This window comes from Choloepus didactylus, chromosome 3 (genome assembly GCF_015220235.1).
Source record: "Choloepus didactylus isolate mChoDid1 chromosome 3, mChoDid1.pri, whole genome shotgun sequence".
NCBI classification, from domain to species: Eukaryota; Metazoa; Chordata; class Mammalia; order Pilosa; family Megalonychidae; genus Choloepus; species Choloepus didactylus.
Genome location: NC_051309.1, coordinates 129846919 through 129865881, shown reverse-complemented (window position 1 = coordinate 129865881; position 18963 = coordinate 129846919). Strand labels below are relative to the sequence as shown.

Below are 18963 nucleotides of genomic sequence, written 5' to 3'. Positions count from 1 at the left end.
GGTCCCAATAACCACACACTTCCCTGGGGCCTCTTCTGAGATTAGTGCACAAGAAATCACTGGGGAACCTTCCTTCAGCACCCAGTCTTTCACCTAGATTTCACAAATTAAACTACATAACTCTCCCGGATTTTTTGGATTCTTTTATATCTAGCCCTCCACTTCCATTTGTTAGGTACTTGGTGCTAGGGAATACATACAAATTGTGTTGGGGGTAATTTGGCAATGCACTACCCACTATATGCCAGGCACTTAATTGCTTTAAATGCATTAACTCATTTGATTGTCTCAGTCATCCACAGTTAGGTATTGATATTACATCTATCTTACGGATGGGGAACTGTGAGATGAAGTAGCTCATCCAAGCCAGTGAGTGGCAGAGCAAGGTTTTAAACACAGGCAACTTTGATCCAGAGACTGCCCTTTTAATCCCTACACTGATCTGTCTCAGTGTAGGAAAAGATGAGGCCCCTCTGATTCGCAGTTCCATTTCCAGGAATTTATTCTAAGGACAAATAGTCAAACTTATTGCTGCAAAGATTTTTATTGCAACTTGGATCATAGTAGTTAAAAAATGGTTACATCTAAAGTGGGGCAGCAGATCCTAGGTGTTAAGATTCCAACGTCGAAGAGTCAGATCTAGGCTAGATCCTGTCTCTGCCACTTCCCATGAGACTTTAGGCAAGTCACAAACCTAAAGCAATTTTACAGAAGCAATCCTCTTCTGTAAAATTGAGATAATAATGTTCCTACCTAATAGGAACTTAAAATGGGATTAAGCTGTGCTTGCACAACTCCTAAGTTCTTTGAAGATCTACAAATTTACCACAGTATAGTTATACAAATACATCCGAAATAGATAAAGCCATGTTATGCTATTGACATGATGGATTCTATCTTTTTTTTTTCCCCAAGAGGATACCAAATTGTGTATTGATTATGCATGATAATGGATGATACAAAACTTCATTTCCCATCTATAATTTTATGTGGTGGCCATTATTCAATTTATATATATTGCATAGGATGTGCCAACAATCATTTTTATAAGCAAAAAAATTCCATAAGTTTGCTTAGGTGACCCTTTTTCCTGATGGACTCTAAGTCACAACACAGTAACTGTTAGTTCAACTACACCAAGGTTTCTGAAGACAAAAGGCTTCTCTACCCATAAGTAGTATTCTAAAATTGTAAATGAATTTTGAATGGAAACTGGCATCACCCTAACTTCACACTGTTGAGGCAGTTTATCAAGATTGGCTTCAGAATAGACTAACTTTACACAGCACATTTTTAAAAAGACACATTCATTCAACATCATGATCAGACTATTATATTTAGCAATCAACAGCATGGTGCAAAAACCCCCACAAATCTATATTAAAACTCTTTGTTGGAATGTTTTACACTTTCCACAGAACAGAAACTAAAATAACCTGTTGTACAATGAGTCATAAGTACAGTCCTCGTGTTCTAGTTTGCTAATGCTGCTGGAATGCAAAACACCAGAGATGGATTAGCTTTTATAAAGGGGGCTTATTTGGTTATGCAGTTACAGTCTTAAGGCCATAAAGTGTCCAAGGTAAGTCATCAACAATCGGCTACCTTCACTGGAGGATGGCCAATGGTGTCCGGAAAACCTCTGTTAGCTGGGAAGGCACGTAGCTGGCATCTGCTCCAAGTTCTGGTTTCAAAATGGCTTTCTCCCAGGATATTCTTCTCTAGGCTTCAGCTCCTCAAAAAATGTCACTCTCAGTTGCTCTTGGGGTGTTTGTCCTCACTTAGCTTCTCCGGAGCAAGAGTCTGCTTTCAACGGCCATCTTCAAGCTGTCTCTCATCTGCAGCTACTCTCTCAGCTTCTGTGCATTCTTCAAGGTATCCCTCTTGGCTATAGCTCCTCTTCAAGATGTCACTCTCAGCTGTACTGAGTTCCTTCTGTTTGTCAGCTCATTTATATGGCTCCAGTGATTTAATTTAGACCCACCCTGAATGGGTGGGGTAACACCTCGATGGAAATTATCCAATCAGAGTCATCACCCACAGTTGTGTGGCACGCATCTCCATGGAAACACTCAAAGAATTACAATCTAATCAACACTGATAAGTCTGCCCACACAGATTACTTAAAAGATAATGGCATTTTGGGGGACATAATACATTCAAACCAGCAAACCTTGCTTGTGTTTTTTTCCCAAACACATAAGTATTGTCTAAAACATGTCTTCTTTCTAGCAGTTAGGCCCTGCCACCACTGTGCTTGGCTGAGTTCACAAATCTGTTTTAACCTGTAGCTTCCTTATCACTTCTCTGGCTCTTTTCTCCTGCGGAGCTTTGTTTCTTGGCAGTAATTAAAACCTTCTGGAACTGCCATAGCCACCTTGATTTTGTGGTTTGGCAGAGCACTGGCCTCCACCACCATAAGGGCCAGAGCTTCTGTCCCAAACTTTCCTCCCTTTGTGGGTTCAAAATTTGGAGACTGATTGTTATAATTGCTAGAATCATTGTAACTTCCTCCACCTCCAAAATTGCTTCCATCATTACCAATTCCATTATAGCTATCCCCACAGCCACCATATCCACCACCACCTCTTCTGCCACCAAAGTCACCCCAAGCAACTGAAGATTCCTCCATGACCAAAGCTGTCATTTCCAACAAAACCACCTCTATAACCATCATCGAAGTTTCCAGAAGCACTTTGACCTCTGGCTGGATAAAGCACTGGCCATCTCTTGCTTAGACAGGGCTTTCCTTACTTCATAGTTGTGGCCATTCACACTACGGTATTTCTAAATAACGATCTTATCCATAGAATCATGGTCATCAAAGGTTACAAAAGCAAAGCCTCTCTTAATGCCACTGCCTGGGTCAGTCATGATTTCAATCACTTCAGTTTTCCCAAACTACTCAAAATGACCTCTTAGCTGATATACTTCATTGTCTTTTTTTAATGCCACTCACAAAGATTTTTTTCATAGTTATGTGGGCACCTGATCTTTGAGAGTCTTCTCTTGAGACAGCCTCGTTGGTTCCATATCTTCTATCCTAGTGTGGCCTTGCATTCATGGCAGCATCCACTTCCTCCACAGTGGCATACGTGATGAATCCAATGCCTCTGGAGCGCTGGATGTTTGGATCTTTCATTACCACACAGTCTGAAAGTGTTCCCTATGGCTAAAAATGGCTCCTCAGACTATCATCGGTTGTTTCAAAGCTTAACCTTCTGATGAAGAACTTCCACAGCTGTTCAGGCTCTTTAGGAGACTCGATTTAGACTTGATGGTAGTGAAAAGAAAGAACTTGATGCTTCTCAGCAGTGTCCTCAGGCAGAAAGGAGTAAGCTAACGAAACTTGCTGGTGGATTCAATCTTGAGTGAATTGAAGTTTGGAAAACTTTGAGGGAAATTGTAGACAGCAAAATTCTAAAATGATTAATAGCACTTCTGATGAGACAGTGGGTCTCCAGTCTGCCCCTTTCTGAAATCCATCTGCATTTTCCATAGATCAACATTCTACAGCAGTGGAGGAGGTTTCACTGCTTGCGTCCACTAAGACAAGGCCTACTATTGTTCTGCCTTAGCTCAGGGATGCAAGGTCACTAAGCATGCCTCCTTTTTTGTTGGTTTCAGAAATCATCCCATCTGGTTCTACATTACTTTAACATTGATGTAATTGTTGAAGTTTTGCCACCAGAGGCATAAAAGGAGATAGATAGCCTTGAGACAGCAATTTCTTAGACACAGGAGTGGCTTTGAATCCCACCTCTTTCACTGGTCCACTATGTGAAACATTTAGTTCTCTATCTACTTGTGGGACAGAATGAAGGATAGTGCATTAAAACTTTTATCTTTACTGTAACTACATTTTAAAAATTTATTGCCTTTCTTTTCCAATTAGGAAGATAAGGGAAAGAATTATAGGAGAAACTACGTTTCTATTTCAATATTTTTAACAAAGCCATCTATTTAATCTTTGATATTTTTAGAAAACCACCCACATTTTAGTTTACTGCTTCTTGAAGTTCAATTAAAGAAACAACTCCAAAATGTAAGGGAATGTTTGACAATTATGTTATGATTCTTGCACTATGGTGGGACTCATTTAAGAGCAGAGTTCTAGTAAAAATTTTTGCTGCCTAGCAGGAATGGAGAACCTAGATTAGATGCTCCTGATGACCTGTAACACTAGCGTGAGCACGCAGTAACAAACACTGCATTCTAGGACATACTGTTCCTAGTTGGAATTTTTCATCAACTTTTAAATGAAGGTTCTGCCTCCGTAATCTTCTTCCTAAGACAGAGTCAACTCCTTTCTGATCCCAGTCCAGGCTTCACTCTTGGCCCATGGCTGTTTGGTTACTGGTTGAAGTCGCTGGTGAAAGATGAGAGGGAAATACATTATACAAGGTGTGCATAGGAAGAGAGAGCCAGAAAAATGCTCAATATACAAGAGGTAGGATGTTAATACATCTGATTTTTATTATTTAGGGAATACCACTACTTAGAAGAAAAGTAACACTGTTACTTAGTCAGGATCCAGTCAGGGAAATGGGGTCTCCATCAGGTATCTTCATAGAGGAAATTTAGTATAGGAACTTGTTATTTGTCCTGAGATCTTAGGGTTCTCTGTGTCTTTCTGTCCCACAGTGGCTTTACCATCAAGTTGTTTCATTACGTAAGCACAGATCATTTTCAGTTGCTTCTTTCTTGGTAATTTTATTTTTTATACCCATTTTTAAAAATACCTGTTTAACATAGTCACTTCTAAAACCCTTTCCTTATTCACTTTTCCTATGCAATCTGTACTCAGAAAACTACCCCTAAAATTATAAAATCAATAATGCACATTTTAGAATTTTTTAAAGTATAAAAAAATAAAAATTTCAATTATTCTACTCAGAGATAACACTTCTGAAATTTTTGGTTTAAATGCTAATAGAAAAACATATACAGGATTATTAAGTCTTGTTACCAACTTTTTTTTTCTTTCTCAGTGAACATATTTTGTTTTCTTCCTACTTCATTAAATATTCTTCAGAAATCTCTTTTTCTGTCTCCTCTTAGTTATATCTGGGGAGGGGGCAGCTCTCTAATCATAACTTATACACTAATGTAGTGGTTTGAAGTTGTACATACCCCTGGAAAACATGTTCTTAACTTTAATCCATTCCCATGGGTGTGAACCCATTGTAAGTAGGACCTTTTGATGAGGTCAATTCAGTTAAGGTGTAGTCCACTTCAATCAGGTTTGGTCTTAATCCTATTATTGGAGTCCTTTATAAGAGAATGAAATGCAGACACACAGAGAGAAAGCAATGGATGCAAGAAGCTGAAATCAATAAAACCCGAGAGAAGGGAGAGACCAGCAGATTCCCCCATGTGCCTTGCTATGTGGCAAGAAGCCAGGGATTGCTGGCAGCTGGTCTTCTAGAAGAAAGCATCACCTTGATGATGCATTGATTTGGACATTTTCCTGGCCTCAAAACTGTAAGGTAGTAAATTCCTACTGTTTAAGCCAATCCATTTGCTGATATTTGCAGGGGCAGCCTAGGAAATGAAAACAACTAATAATGTGGTTTCTTAAAAATAAAGGAAGATTATAACTTTAGAATACAATTAGATAAAAGAAATAATTCTAGCAGCCTCTAAAGAGCTTGATAATGTCTCTAAGTCCCTTCAAAGTTCTCAGGAAAGGATTCATCTGTCATTTCATTTCCCTCTAAATGAACCCAATTTTCTTCAGTAACAGACTTCACGAAAAAAAAAATTAATTCATTTGTATAGAACTTTCACTGCATTTAATACTGTAATTGAAATCATCTTTTTCTACTATTTCTTTAATTTTGAATAAGTTGCATTTCAGCCAAAAATAAACTTGGATGTTTATCCTTATTCTTGCTATCGTTTCTAAAGGAAAACTTTTTCAGAGATGCTCAAATACGTAATTACAAAAGAACTTTTAGAATTACAATTTGCCTATAAGTGAGGAACTTCCAATATTTCGAAAAGTAAGCCATATTTGTTTAGCTTCATAATTCACAAATCACATATTGCCATATAGCATTGTGCTTAGAGAAATAATTCATCATCAGGTCAAATCTGAACACCATCTTTTCTAAGAGTCTATGTGTATGCGTGTGTGTGTATATGGTAGATTCTTTGAAGGACCTGGTCATTGGAAGTTGTTAGCATGATCCTTAATTATGTTGATTTCCAAAATAAGGTTATAAGCCATAATAGTGAAGATCCTGAGCAAGCTGTCCCTTTGCCCTGCTTTATTTTTTTCCATAACATTTATCACCATTTAATTTATAATATATTTTTATGTTTTTATGTTTATTTTATGCCATCCTTTGCAAGACTAAGCACCACGAGATGAGGACATTTCTTTACTTCACTGCTTTACTCACAGCTTGGCAATAGTAGGTGCTCAATAAATGTATCTTCATTAAATGAATGAATATTGGGTGAGTAAACAGTGAAGACTTTTTGTTCCTTGATTTGATAGAACAGAAATAATATAAAACAAAATATTGCAAATTCTGTAAATAGGCCAAGGCTGAGTATCTTGCATATTTTTATTATATCTTTATTATATTATTATTTATATATATATATATATTATATTATAATATAAGATATTATTATATCTTTAAAAAATTGAAGCTGTAAAATCTTTTCATAATTCCATATGGGAAAGAAATATGAATCTCAAAACTTCTTAAAAAATAAACCTTTTTTCTTTCCAGTGCCTTAAAAAATATGAAGGAGACTAAGCTCTTTAAAAGTACCCTCTGGCAGTGAATAATATATAATTAAAATATTCAAAATACAAGGATTCTCAACAATTCAAAGAGTACTTTTTTAAGTGTTTAGAAAGGTAAGCCTACAAAAAAAAATAGGAAGGAGGCCAGGGTCAAACTTTGTCAGTTTTCTTCTCCAACAATTCTTAGGCCTGTATAGAAGCACGTTTGTCACAATGTTTACCATAAGTTCCCAAAATTCAATGGTGAGAGGAATAGAATAGATTTTAAACAAATGTTTATTAAAATCCACAACTATGTTCATTGTTGGTTACTGGACCTCTAAAGCAGACGAATTTGAACACACAGTAACAGCAGTAACTATTTTTGTTTATTTGTTTTTTTTCTCATTTGTAAAGTAACTACAAATGGGTTTGGAAACAATAGATAAAGAATCTTCAACATCATTCTTATTAGCCTTAGAACTGAAGCCTTTGTTCTACGCATCACTGAGTGGTGAACCGGTTAATATACTCATGCCCTTGAATATTCTCTTTTCCACTCTAGCCCTCCTTTTCCAGCCCCTTTCTGCCTCACTCAGCACAGTCACACTGTATACTTACACATATGCACATTTCTGTCTTTGGTATAAAGAGATACCCAAAGCTTATTGTATCTTTACAATACAAATTATCTTTACTAAGGGACCTATTAGAACAATTCACCATAGCTTCTCGCTGGCACTGAAGGCCATATGAATAAAAAAGTAATTCCCTAGTCTTGTTCTACAATACCTGTCTTATAAAGAAAACAATTACTTTTGCATCTCCTGCAGGTGACAGAGTATTTGTACTACTGTGAGAGTAGGAAAAAATACACTATTTTGGATGCAAGCAGCAAAATCATTTCTGGCAAAATTAAGCAAATAGAGGCATTTGTTGAAAAGACAGCAGATAAGTCACAAAATTGATGGATCATTTGAAAAATAGATTCAGAAATGGACAGGAGCTAAAACCAGCTCTAGGGTGAGCGGGTTCAGGTGACAGGCACTCCTGGAGTCTCCTGGTGTGTTTCAACTGGAATGAGTGAGCTGCCAACTGTCTTTCCTGCCTTTGTTCCAGTCTGCTCAAAATCCAAAATCCCAGGAAAGAGACCATCCGATTGGCCTTGAGTAGCAAATAAAGGAACCAACACCCCAAAATACAGTGGTTTGTGAATTCTTATGAATTTCCAGGGTAGCTTGTGCTCTTCTTGAGCTGGCAGGGTGGCTTCTCTAACTTGCCCTTTTACTGAGGTTTAGCCTCAGCTTTGGGCAAGAATTGAGGCACTGGCCAAAGTCCTACTTGGGTATTAAAACCTAAGCCCCTTGTTGTGGTTTGAATCATCTCCCCTACAAAGTCATGTTCAGGTTCTAACCCCTCAGCCTTGTGGGGGTGAACTCATCTGTGCATAAGGTCTCTGAAGTTCTATTAAGATGAGGCAAACTGAATCAGGGTGGGCCTTAATCCAATATAAATGCAGACCTTAAAAGCAGGGGAATTTGTACATGGTAGTAGGAGTGAGGAGGAGATAGGAGGCAGATTGCCATGTCATTGAGGGAGAGATTGAGTTTTGGATATTGCTGGCAAGCCAGATTGAGTTTTGGATATTGCTGGCAAGCCACCGCAAGAATGCTACAGACTTCAGAGAGACATAACCTGCCAATACCTTCATTTTGGACTTCTAGCCTCCAAAACTGTGAGACAAGATATTTCTGTTGTTTTAAGCCAACCAATCTGAGGTATTTGTTATGCCAGCCCTGGTAAACTATAGCATCCCTTAATCACCGAATCCAACAAAGTCTTTGTATGTCAAAATACAATAAATTTACAATTTCTTGTTTGTTTTTTGATCTTTGGGGATTTTTCTTATTTTCTTCTAAGCTCATCTATGCATTTAAAAAGGGCATTTGTTATATTTTATCCAGATAGAGAAATGTCTTAATGTTTTGTAGTAGGAAGGTTTTAAGATCATCTAGTGCAATATATTACCAGATATACCTCCGCAACCTTTGCTCATTTATTAAAAAAAAAATTTTAAGTACTTGGCATATGTTCAGGAGACACATCTTTTTCTATCCTTTAACGTCTTATAATACAACTGCCTGGCCTTCACTTTTCTGGTCTAATCTACTAAATCCCTCCATGCTGTGGGCATACCAGATTATTCACTGCTCCCCAAAAATGGCATGCATAAAAGACTGCTATTTCATGCCGAACCCTCTGCCTAGGATTCGCTTTCTCCATTTTTCCACCTGTTTATATCTTGCACAGCTTTCATTCATCCAGAGTTTCTTGAGTATATGTAATATACCAGGCACTCAACTAGGTTCCAGGGATGAAAAGATAAGCTAAAACTCCTGCTTTCATAGAAGACTCTACCCAAAAGAAGAGACCCATTGATGGGTCATTATAAACTCCATCCAGGATTAGATCTCCAGGACCTGTGGGTCCCTGGGATTTAGTTTTGAGAGTGCTCAAGCAATTCTGAATTGCTCTGCATAAGAAAGAGCTGGTAATTGGGATTTAGGAGCTGCATAGGAAAAAGGACAAGGGAGGTCCATTTTTGGACTGGTCTGGAAGAGATGAGGAAACAAGTATCTAACACAAAAGCTAAATACAACTGTCTTTATGCCCAAACCTCCTCCAACCAGACTAGATTGAAAGCTCCTTGAAGATAGGAACCCACTCGTATTCATCTTTTTATCTCCCAGGCGCCTGGAGTTATGTCTTCTCTATGGCATATTCTCAGTAGTCGTTCGTTTAACTCAGAAATAACAAGAGAACCACATCATTCAACCAGGGCCAGAGTTAGACAAGTTTCAAGTTCTGGCAGATAATTCAATCTTACTCCCTCATTTTGTACCACAGGAAATGAAGTACAAAAGAGAATAAAAAACATGCCCCAAATCATTGGGTTTGTGAACACATGGCAGATTTAATGATAAAACTTTCTCATATGCTGCCTTATTTTCACTGTTTCTTGGGTGGGTCTTCCATATGCACAATTTAAACCTTTTGCACTTGCTTTTCCCTCTGATTGGCATGGTTTACACCAAGTATTTAAGCCTCTTTTATCTTTTAATCCTCAATTCCTGATGAAACCTTTATTGGTAACCAAATCTAAAGTCATCTATAGCTCCTCTCTATTATACCATTTATTCTTCACAGCCCTTATTGCTCTATGATATTTTATTTTGTTTGTTTGTTCCCCTCCCCACCACACACACACGTGCCCATGCTCACATTAGAATGTAGGCTCCATAGTAACAGAGACCCTCTCACAGCCTAGAATAGTTCCTAGCCCAACCACCAAGGATGCGCAATAAAAATTGTTTATTGACACCTCTAAGATGTTACTAAGGCTACTATTTTGAAAAGGAATGATTGATCAAAAAATGTGTTATGCCTTGCTCCTAGAAGATTATTGAGAGAGGAAAATTTCATAAAGTAATTTTAAATTTTAAGATGGTGATAACCAAAATCATTACTACCAAGTATACTTTATTAAAACATTTGGATTGAATAGGTAAATGTCAAGATATTATCGAGTGTTATATGCTAACTTTATAATATACTGGCAAATGTTTATTTATTTCTTCTTCTTTTTTTTTTGAAGCTAATGAATTTTTAGAATACAAATATATACTATTCATATAAGGGAGATGGTATGTTGCACTAAAATGAATATTGAACTGAGTCTGGCTTCTTTATTTCCAGTCACATCTTTACTACAATATAAATGTATAGATTTGGAAAGAGTCATTTAACTTGTTTGTACCTCAGTTTCCTCATTTGTAAAATGAAGTGATTAAATTAAGTAATTTAACAATTGCCCTTCCAGTAATCAAATCTATACTTCTATAATTTTGAGCCCAATTTTACTGGCTTAGAAAGAAATGTTTGCAATTGTTAGATCTTCATAATAAAGTTTTCTATACTTTGTAAATGCCAAGTTCTTAAACGAGTCATAAATCATCTAGTTATAATATTGTACCCACTAATTTGACTATGCAGTCTCCCCTAGGTTTCTATTTTATAATGGAGCTTCAAGAATTGAACTACATTGAATTTGCCCTAACCTTAGGCAAGATGAGTAGTTGACTCTTTTTAAATGTTTGCTAAGTATCTATGTTGAATCTACTAGGGAGAAAGGAAAGAATATAACAATGCCCAATAATTTTTAAGGAAAATAAAATGATCTAGGAGAGTAAAAAGACATGATTGCAAAGGGTAGATAATGAATTTGGCAAATTTAAAACTGCTATACTTTATCAGGAGTCACCAAGTGGCTAAAATTTTTAAGTCAACCTCATTGTTTATGCTGACTATTGTTGAAAAGCTAGGTGCCCCATTTAAAAATAACTAAAATCATAAATTAAAATATATAAATAACTTAGTCAGAAAAAGAAATGTTTTCAGAGGCCAAGACATTTATAAAATAAATCTTATCCAACTCAGTAGTTACATTTGAACATAAAATCGAGAATCCAGGTATAAAGAGTAACAGCTAAAAGACAATGCTGGTTTCTTTTCATAAATTCTTGGGGATCTTGAATGTAAATAACTGTCGTATATTTGACAATATACCTTTTAGAAGGTTAGTGACCTATACTGTCTCACCTTGCTGACCTGTCACAGTCCTCGTTACGCAGTTTCTGAGACACACATACACCCAAAAATGTCAAAATATTTTTACTATATCTAGAGTAAAATTTTAGGAAATATATTAGGGAAACTGTGCCTAGGCTATAAAAAAGAAAACATTTCATCTCTTCAGGGATTCAAAGGGGGAAAAAACTAGCTGTAGTGACCCAATAGGCAGCTCTGCTCATTAAGAAAATTTTAGGTTTTGACTCTGAGAGGTATAAAGCTTTGATTCATTTCCACTTAAGTTGCCATTTATGGACATTTGAAGGGTGGTAAAATGACTTCTGTGTATGTAATTAATTTATTTGATTTGGTACAATTTCTTTATAGGAATAAAGATAGCATAAAGGTAATCTCTGAAGAAACATTAGAGACCTTAATACTGGTCAACTATTTGGCAACTTTCTAACTACACTTTCCTCTCTCTAATTTAGAATATTGAATTCATTTGGAATTCCCAAAGAGACTCCAGGGTTTCCTCTGTTGTAAAATATTTGTGGACAGACTTACTTTATACAATCCATTTTGTATGACATAATGAAAGGACTGAGCAGAAAGGATTTGTTAGGCATAATTTTCGTCTGCTGCATAGTTGAACCTTAATTATTCAGCAGCTGACTTTCCCATTTGGGGATTGTTCCAGTTTGCTAAAGCTCCTGCTATGCAAAATTCCAGAAATGAATTGGCTTTTACAAACGGGGTTTATTATGTTACAGATTTACAGTTCTAAGGTCATAAAAGTGTCCAAACTAAGGAATCAACAAATGGATACCTTCAGGGAAGAAAGGCTGATGGCATCCGGAACACCTCTGTCACAGCTGGGAAGACACGTGGCTGGTGTCTGGGGTTCTTTGCTCCTGGGTTGTGTTTCAAAATGGTTACTCCAAAACAAAATGTCTCTGGGTTTCTGTCTTTGCTCCACTCTCAGTTCCTGTGCATCCTTGCTTCTTTCTTCCAGGGTCTTTCTCTCTAAGCATCTGGGGGTCTTCTCTTAGCTTCTCTGGGGCAAACTCTGGGCTTCATCTCTTAGCTTAGCATCTCTAAATGTCCTGCTGTCTGCATCTCTAAATGTCTCCAAGCTTCAGCATCTGTGCCAGCTCTTAAGCTCTCTTAAGTACTCCAGTATACTAATCAAGACCCACCCTGAATGGGCAGAGCCACACCTCCATGGAAATGATCTAATCAAAATGTCTCACCTACAGTTAGGTGAATCATATCTTCATGGAAACAACCTAATCAAAAAGTCACACCCTAATCAAAAAGATTGATAAGTTTGCCCCCACAAGGTTGCATTAAAGAACATGGCTTTTCTGGGGGACATAATAGGTCTGAACCAGCACAGGGATTATACGAGTATTTGTTTTCACTCTGTCTCACTGCTGCTGACTATTTTCCCATTTCACTGGCCATTAGCATCTCTGTCAAGAGTAGTTTGGAGTTGCAGTAAAGCAGGGGGGGAGGGGCACGTTGTCCATCATTTTGCTTTTTCTTGGCAGATGGAATAAAATCCTTAATGAAAGAGGAGATCAAAGCTTGTGGGTACATAGATTATCAGTGGATTTTAGTGTTACCCTTATCCATGTTATTCTCTGCCTCCCAAGAATAATTAAAGTTGTCTATGCATGTTCTGAAAACCTTGATGTAAGAGTAAGAATGTGGTTATGCATATTAAAAATTTTGTAGGTATCATTGTACAAAAAGGTCTACTGATTTACACTCCCCATCGATGATATATGAGAGAGCTTCCCCCTCCAAACTTCACCAATCAGCACTATATTTTTTCTCCAAACAGACGGTTGAAAAAAATTGTCTTTGTTGAATCTTTTAGGGACTTCATCTTTCAGAAATACTTATGCAAATATACCCAGACATTTCCATATAAAGAGTAAAATCCATAGAAGAGAAGTTTGGGGAGAAGGTTAGAGGGAGATGGATATTAAGTAAATAAGAGATATTAAATAAATATTTTAACATAATAAAATGTTTCTTTGAAATGCATTTTAGGTAGATGCTTCCATTCAGAAGTTGAAAAATAAGTAAAGAGATTATGATTTCACATTTGCTTCAAATATTTAATATTAGCATATAACCTTATGGTAGTTACATTGTTATTTCATTATTAAATATTGCTAGTAGCTAGTATAGTAAACTATTTGGGCATATACTGGGAATATAAATTAATTAACTGGAAAATTAGGTAAGTTGTATCATCTTGCGTTATAAAACAAGAGAAAGGAATATATCAGAGCTTTCTTACATAATATGGTCAGTATTTTTTTCTCCACTATTCAGACCCTTTTCCTCAGAATCATTTCCTTTGGCATTATTCATAATAGAGAAAATTTGGGAATGATCAGAATCTTCAATAATGGGAGAATATAATTGAATATTATGCAGCCATTAAAATGTATGTTTTGTAGAAACTTTAACGGCAAGGAAAATATTCAATATGATGATAAAATTAGCGGAAAAGTTACAGAACAAAACTGGAAACACAGAAGGACTTCAATTTCGTACTCTCACCCACTGGGGGAAGAGAGAGAAGAGGGAAACGGGGAGAAAGAAGAAAAGGGAGGGAAGGGAGAAATTGAAAGATAAACATGTTTAATACACAGATAAAGCAGTAAAAGGAAATCAAATCAACAAAATGCAACAATAATTATCTCTAGACTGTGGTGTATGAGAATCTACATTTTCTAAGTCTTTATGTTTGATATTTTCTACAATGATAAATTTTTATTAACAAAATTCACTCCCCATTCTCTGTATATGTATATATATATTTATATCTGTATTCATGCATCTATGACTATGTACTGTAAAAATTTGTTCATGCTCCCTCTTTCCACAAAACTAGGATTTCCTTGGGGAAGGGACTCTTGCTTATTCGTTTTTACATTCCTGCACACAGTGCTTAACGAATGTTTCTTAAATTTCAAACTGTCTGAAGCATTGAAAAAAAAAAAAACCACAATACAATGAACACAGTACTGAGTATACTCATCCCCTAGGTCTCCAAATGTAAACATTTCCCACGTTTATCATTTGTTTATCTAATTGTCTAATCTATGAATCTATCATCTATCTGTCTCACTCTATATGTATCTATCTACCCATCTATCTACCTAATCTATCTATTATTGCACCCCTAAATACTTCCAAGTGTATATCTCCTACAGAAGAATACTCTTCTACATAAACAAAATAATGTGTTATTATCACAATCAAGAAATTTAACATTGATACAGTAATGTTATATCGCTTATACAGCCCATATTAAAATTTCCAGAATTGTCCAAATAATAACTTTGAGGGCTTAAAAAAAAAAAACTTCAAAGACCCAAAGAAAGATCAGGCATTGCATTTACATGATGAGTTTCTTATTCTAGAAGTGTTCTTTTTTTTCCTTGACTTTTATTTAACAGACATTTTTTAAGCATCTGGGCCAGGTGTTTGCAGAATGTCCCACAATTTCAATTTGTCTGATTGTTTCCTCATGATTAGAATCAGTTTGAATAGTTTGACAAGAATATTAAAAAGATAGTCTACTTTCTTTCTCACATACAGTTTGTCCCATTATATTTATATTAATATTTTCCAATATATGTGTGATAGTTTGAAGCTGTACGTACCCTAGAAAGGATAGTGTTCTCGGAGCTGGTCCATTCCTGTGGATGTAAACCTATTGTAGATGGAAACTTTTGATTAGGTTATTTCAGTTGAGGCCTGTCCCAGTGGGTCTTAATCCTCTTACTGTAGTCCTTTATAAGTGGATAAAATTCAGGGAAGCACACAGAAAAAAAGTCCCAGAGAAACTGAGAGAGGAAGACACTGAAGCCAGAAGCTAGAAGCAACAACACCTGGGACAGGAGAGAGAAACCAGCAGACATCGCCACGTGCCTGGTCATGTGACAGGGAAACTGAAGATCACGGGGAGCCAGTTTTCTGGGAGAAAATATTGTCCTGTTGATGCCTTAATTTAGCTATTTTCCATGGCCTCAGAACTGTAAACTTGTAAGTGAATAAATTCCCACTGTAAATGCCAAACCATTTCTGGTATATTGGCATTTTCTCAGCTTTAGCAAACTAAACAGTATGTATTTAAAGTTTTATAATTCCTTTCAACTACCATCTAGCTGTATCCCACAAATTTGGTTAAGTAAACATTTCATTCAGCTGAGATTTCAACTTCCATTGTGGATTCTTCTTTAACTATAAATCATGTAGATGCATGTTTTGACATTCTAAATAAATAATTTTCCCTTTGTCTTATTATTTTTAACTTCATATTTTGAAATAACTGGAATTATCAAAAGTATACTTAAAAGTTGCAGAAATGGTACACAATCTGCATATAAACTTCATGCAGATTATCATGATTAACATTAAAGAACCATTTAAGGATAAATTGAAGACATGATACCTTATCACTCCTTAATATTTCAGTGTGTTTTTCCTAAATATAAAGATGCTCTTCTACATAGCAACACCACAACCATCAAAATCAGGAAACTAACATTGTTTTAATATTACCATCTAATCCACTGACCCCATTCAAATTTTACCAATTATCCCATAATGTCCTTTATAGGGCTAGGATCCAATCTGGGGTCACATGTTGCATTCAGTTAATATGTGTTTTTTAAAAAACTCCTTTCAATCTGAAACATTTCACCAGTCTTTGTCTGTCTTTCATGACATTGTTACCTTTGAAGAGTTATTTTGGGGAAAGTCCCTCACTTAGGTTTTGCCTAATGTTTTCTCATGATTTGTGCATTTTGGAAGAAACAGCACATCATTGATACTGTGCTCTTCTCACTGTGTCATATCAAGAAGCACAAAATATTGATTTGTCCCATATCTGATGATGTTAATTTTGAAAACTTGGTTAAGTTGGTGTCTTCCAGGTTTCTCCACTTTAAAATTAATGAGTATGTTGTCATTATTAATAATTAGCAAGATACTCTGAGACCATGTAAATATCCTATGCCTCCTCATGCTATCATCCATCAGTTTTAGCATTTTTTTATTATACGTGCTTAAGTTATTACTATAATGGTGATTTACTAATTCCATCATTCCTTATAGATTTTTTGGATGGCATTTTACTATGAAGTAGAGATTACCCTTTGTGATAGATTGAATTGTGTCCCAACAAAGACAAGTTCAAATCCCAATCCCTAGTCCTGTGGGTCAAAATGGGGTCTTCAAGTCCTGATTAATTAACTAACATAATTAATTAATTAATATGGTTATGGACTTATGAATTCCTACTTTCCTTAAAAGATTTTAATCCATTACCATCATTGTTTGCTTGTCTTTTGACCTCACTTCCCAGCACCATCGCTTGTATTTTTCTCTCCTGCCTCAAGCATATCTCCAGCTCTTCTAGCCATAGTGGAGAGTCTCATCTCCATCTGCACTAGGTATTAGTGCTGAAGACCCTGGAGAGCTGTAGTCTGTCTTCTTGTATGTCTATCATACACCAGCTTCTCAGGGAAACTGAAGTCAAACCTCACTTCCAGATTGTTCTGGTTTGCCAATGCTGCTGTTTTGCAAAACACCAGAAATGTATTGGCTTTTATAAAGGGGGTTTATTTGGTTACAAAGTTACAGTCTTAAGGCCATAAAGTGTCCAAAGTAACGCATCAACAATGGTAACTTCACCGGAGACAGGCCAACCGCATCTGGGAAATTTCTGTTAGCTGGGAGGGTACGTGCCTGGAGTCTGCTTGCTCATAGGTTGCATTTCAAAATGGTGTTCTCCAAAATGTATCTAAGCTATAGCTTCTCAGGGCAAATTCTGGGCTAGTACCTCCAAAGCATCAGCAAAACTCTGCTTTCAATGGCTGTCTGAGCTTTTTATAGGACTCCAATGAACTAATCAAGACCCACCCTGAATGGGCAGGGCCACATTTCCATAGAAACATTCAATCAAGAGGTCACACCCTAATCAAAGGTGCCACTCACAGTTGGGTGGATCACATCTCCATGGAAACATTCAATCAGAAGTTTCCAACCTAATCAACACTAACACATGTGCCCTCAGAAGATTGCATTAAAGAATATGGCTTTTTCTGGGGGACATAATATAAACAAACAGGCATACAGATCATCATTTATTTTGCTGCTCAAATTGTCTTTTATTGGCTAGTGGAGCCCTTTCAATCTGGCTCCTGTGTTCTTTTGATATGTCCTCATTATTCTTTACCCTTTCCTTACTTTCTGTTGCAACAAGATGTTCCTGCCTCAGTCCTGGAATCAGCCATTTCTCCCAGGAGAACCTGGTTCCTTTTAGTGGAGAATGAATTTTAGAAAACTAGATCTCTGTTCTAGGTGTGCTTATTTCTAAAGGGCTTTCTTTACTTCTGGAACCTCTCAGTGGACAGAGTTAGGAAATATACATATGTGTCTATGGATGTATATGTATATATACAGCCACAGATACATTTATTCCTGTTTATATAATTATGTCTGAGGCTATATACATTATCTATCTATCTATCTGAGTTTAAATATTCAATCAGAGGGCTAATTCTAGAATTTCCTTTTTTCGTATTTGTACTCCTCTTTGCTCCTAATATCTTCAATTCTCTCTTTATGTAACCAAATCCTTGGGCCATTCCACCTGAAAGCTCAGCCTGATGAATGGAATAGAGGAAGGAAAAAGGAGTAAGGAAGAAGGAGGAAAGGCCAGTTAGAAAGCTTGGCTTCAGACATACCAAGATTTTGCCCACCTGCGTGTGGTTGAAGAAAGTTTAGCCATCAGAGGGAAAGAGGAAGATGGAATCTGTCCAGTTATTATTGATATTAAATTTTGTCATTAGGTTAAGATGGTGTCTGCCAGATTTCTGCAAATGTAAAGGGACCATTTTTCTGGGTAATTAATCAGGAATGTGTGGCTGATTCTTTGAAACTGTGAATGTCCTGTTTCCTAACAATATCTTAACTACCATCCATTGATGATCTTTTCCTGAATGGCTGCAAAATGGCAATTTACTAATTCTATCATTCCTTCTGCTTTAATTACTTCGCATTATTTTTAAAGGGAGCCTCTCTTTCTCCCACCCATCATTTTTTTTTTTTAGTATCACTGTAAATTCATGGATTCTTTTTAAAATTCAATATTCTATAATCTATTACTGTCATTTTGTTTTGTTACTATCAAATTCTTTCACATTTTGTCAGTAGATGCTCCTTCAATCTGGCTTCTATGTCCTTTTCAAATGCCCCACAATATTGAGCACTTCCTTATTGTCTGGCATGTCAAAGTATTTCAGGCTTGAGCTTTCCTGATCCAGATGTGGAAATAAACATTTTTCCAAGAAGCCTAGTTCCTTCTATAGGGAATGGAATTTAAAACAAAGATCTGGGCACTATGTCTTTCTCCTTTCTCTCTCTTTCTTTCTTTCTCTCTTTTTCTTTCTGTTCTAGTTTGCTAATACTGCCGGAATGCAAAACACCAGAGATGGATAGGCTTTTATAAAATGGGGTTTATTTGGTTACACAGTTACAGTCTTAAGGCCATAAAGTGT

At 36.4% G+C, this 18963-nt stretch overlaps 1 pseudogene; it reads right to left on the bottom strand.

Annotated features, from left to right (window-relative positions):
- Positions 1–2348: 2348 nt before the first annotated feature.
- The window catches only part of LOC119530428, a 44905-nt pseudogene continuing 28290 nt past the window's right edge, over positions 2349–18963 (bottom strand).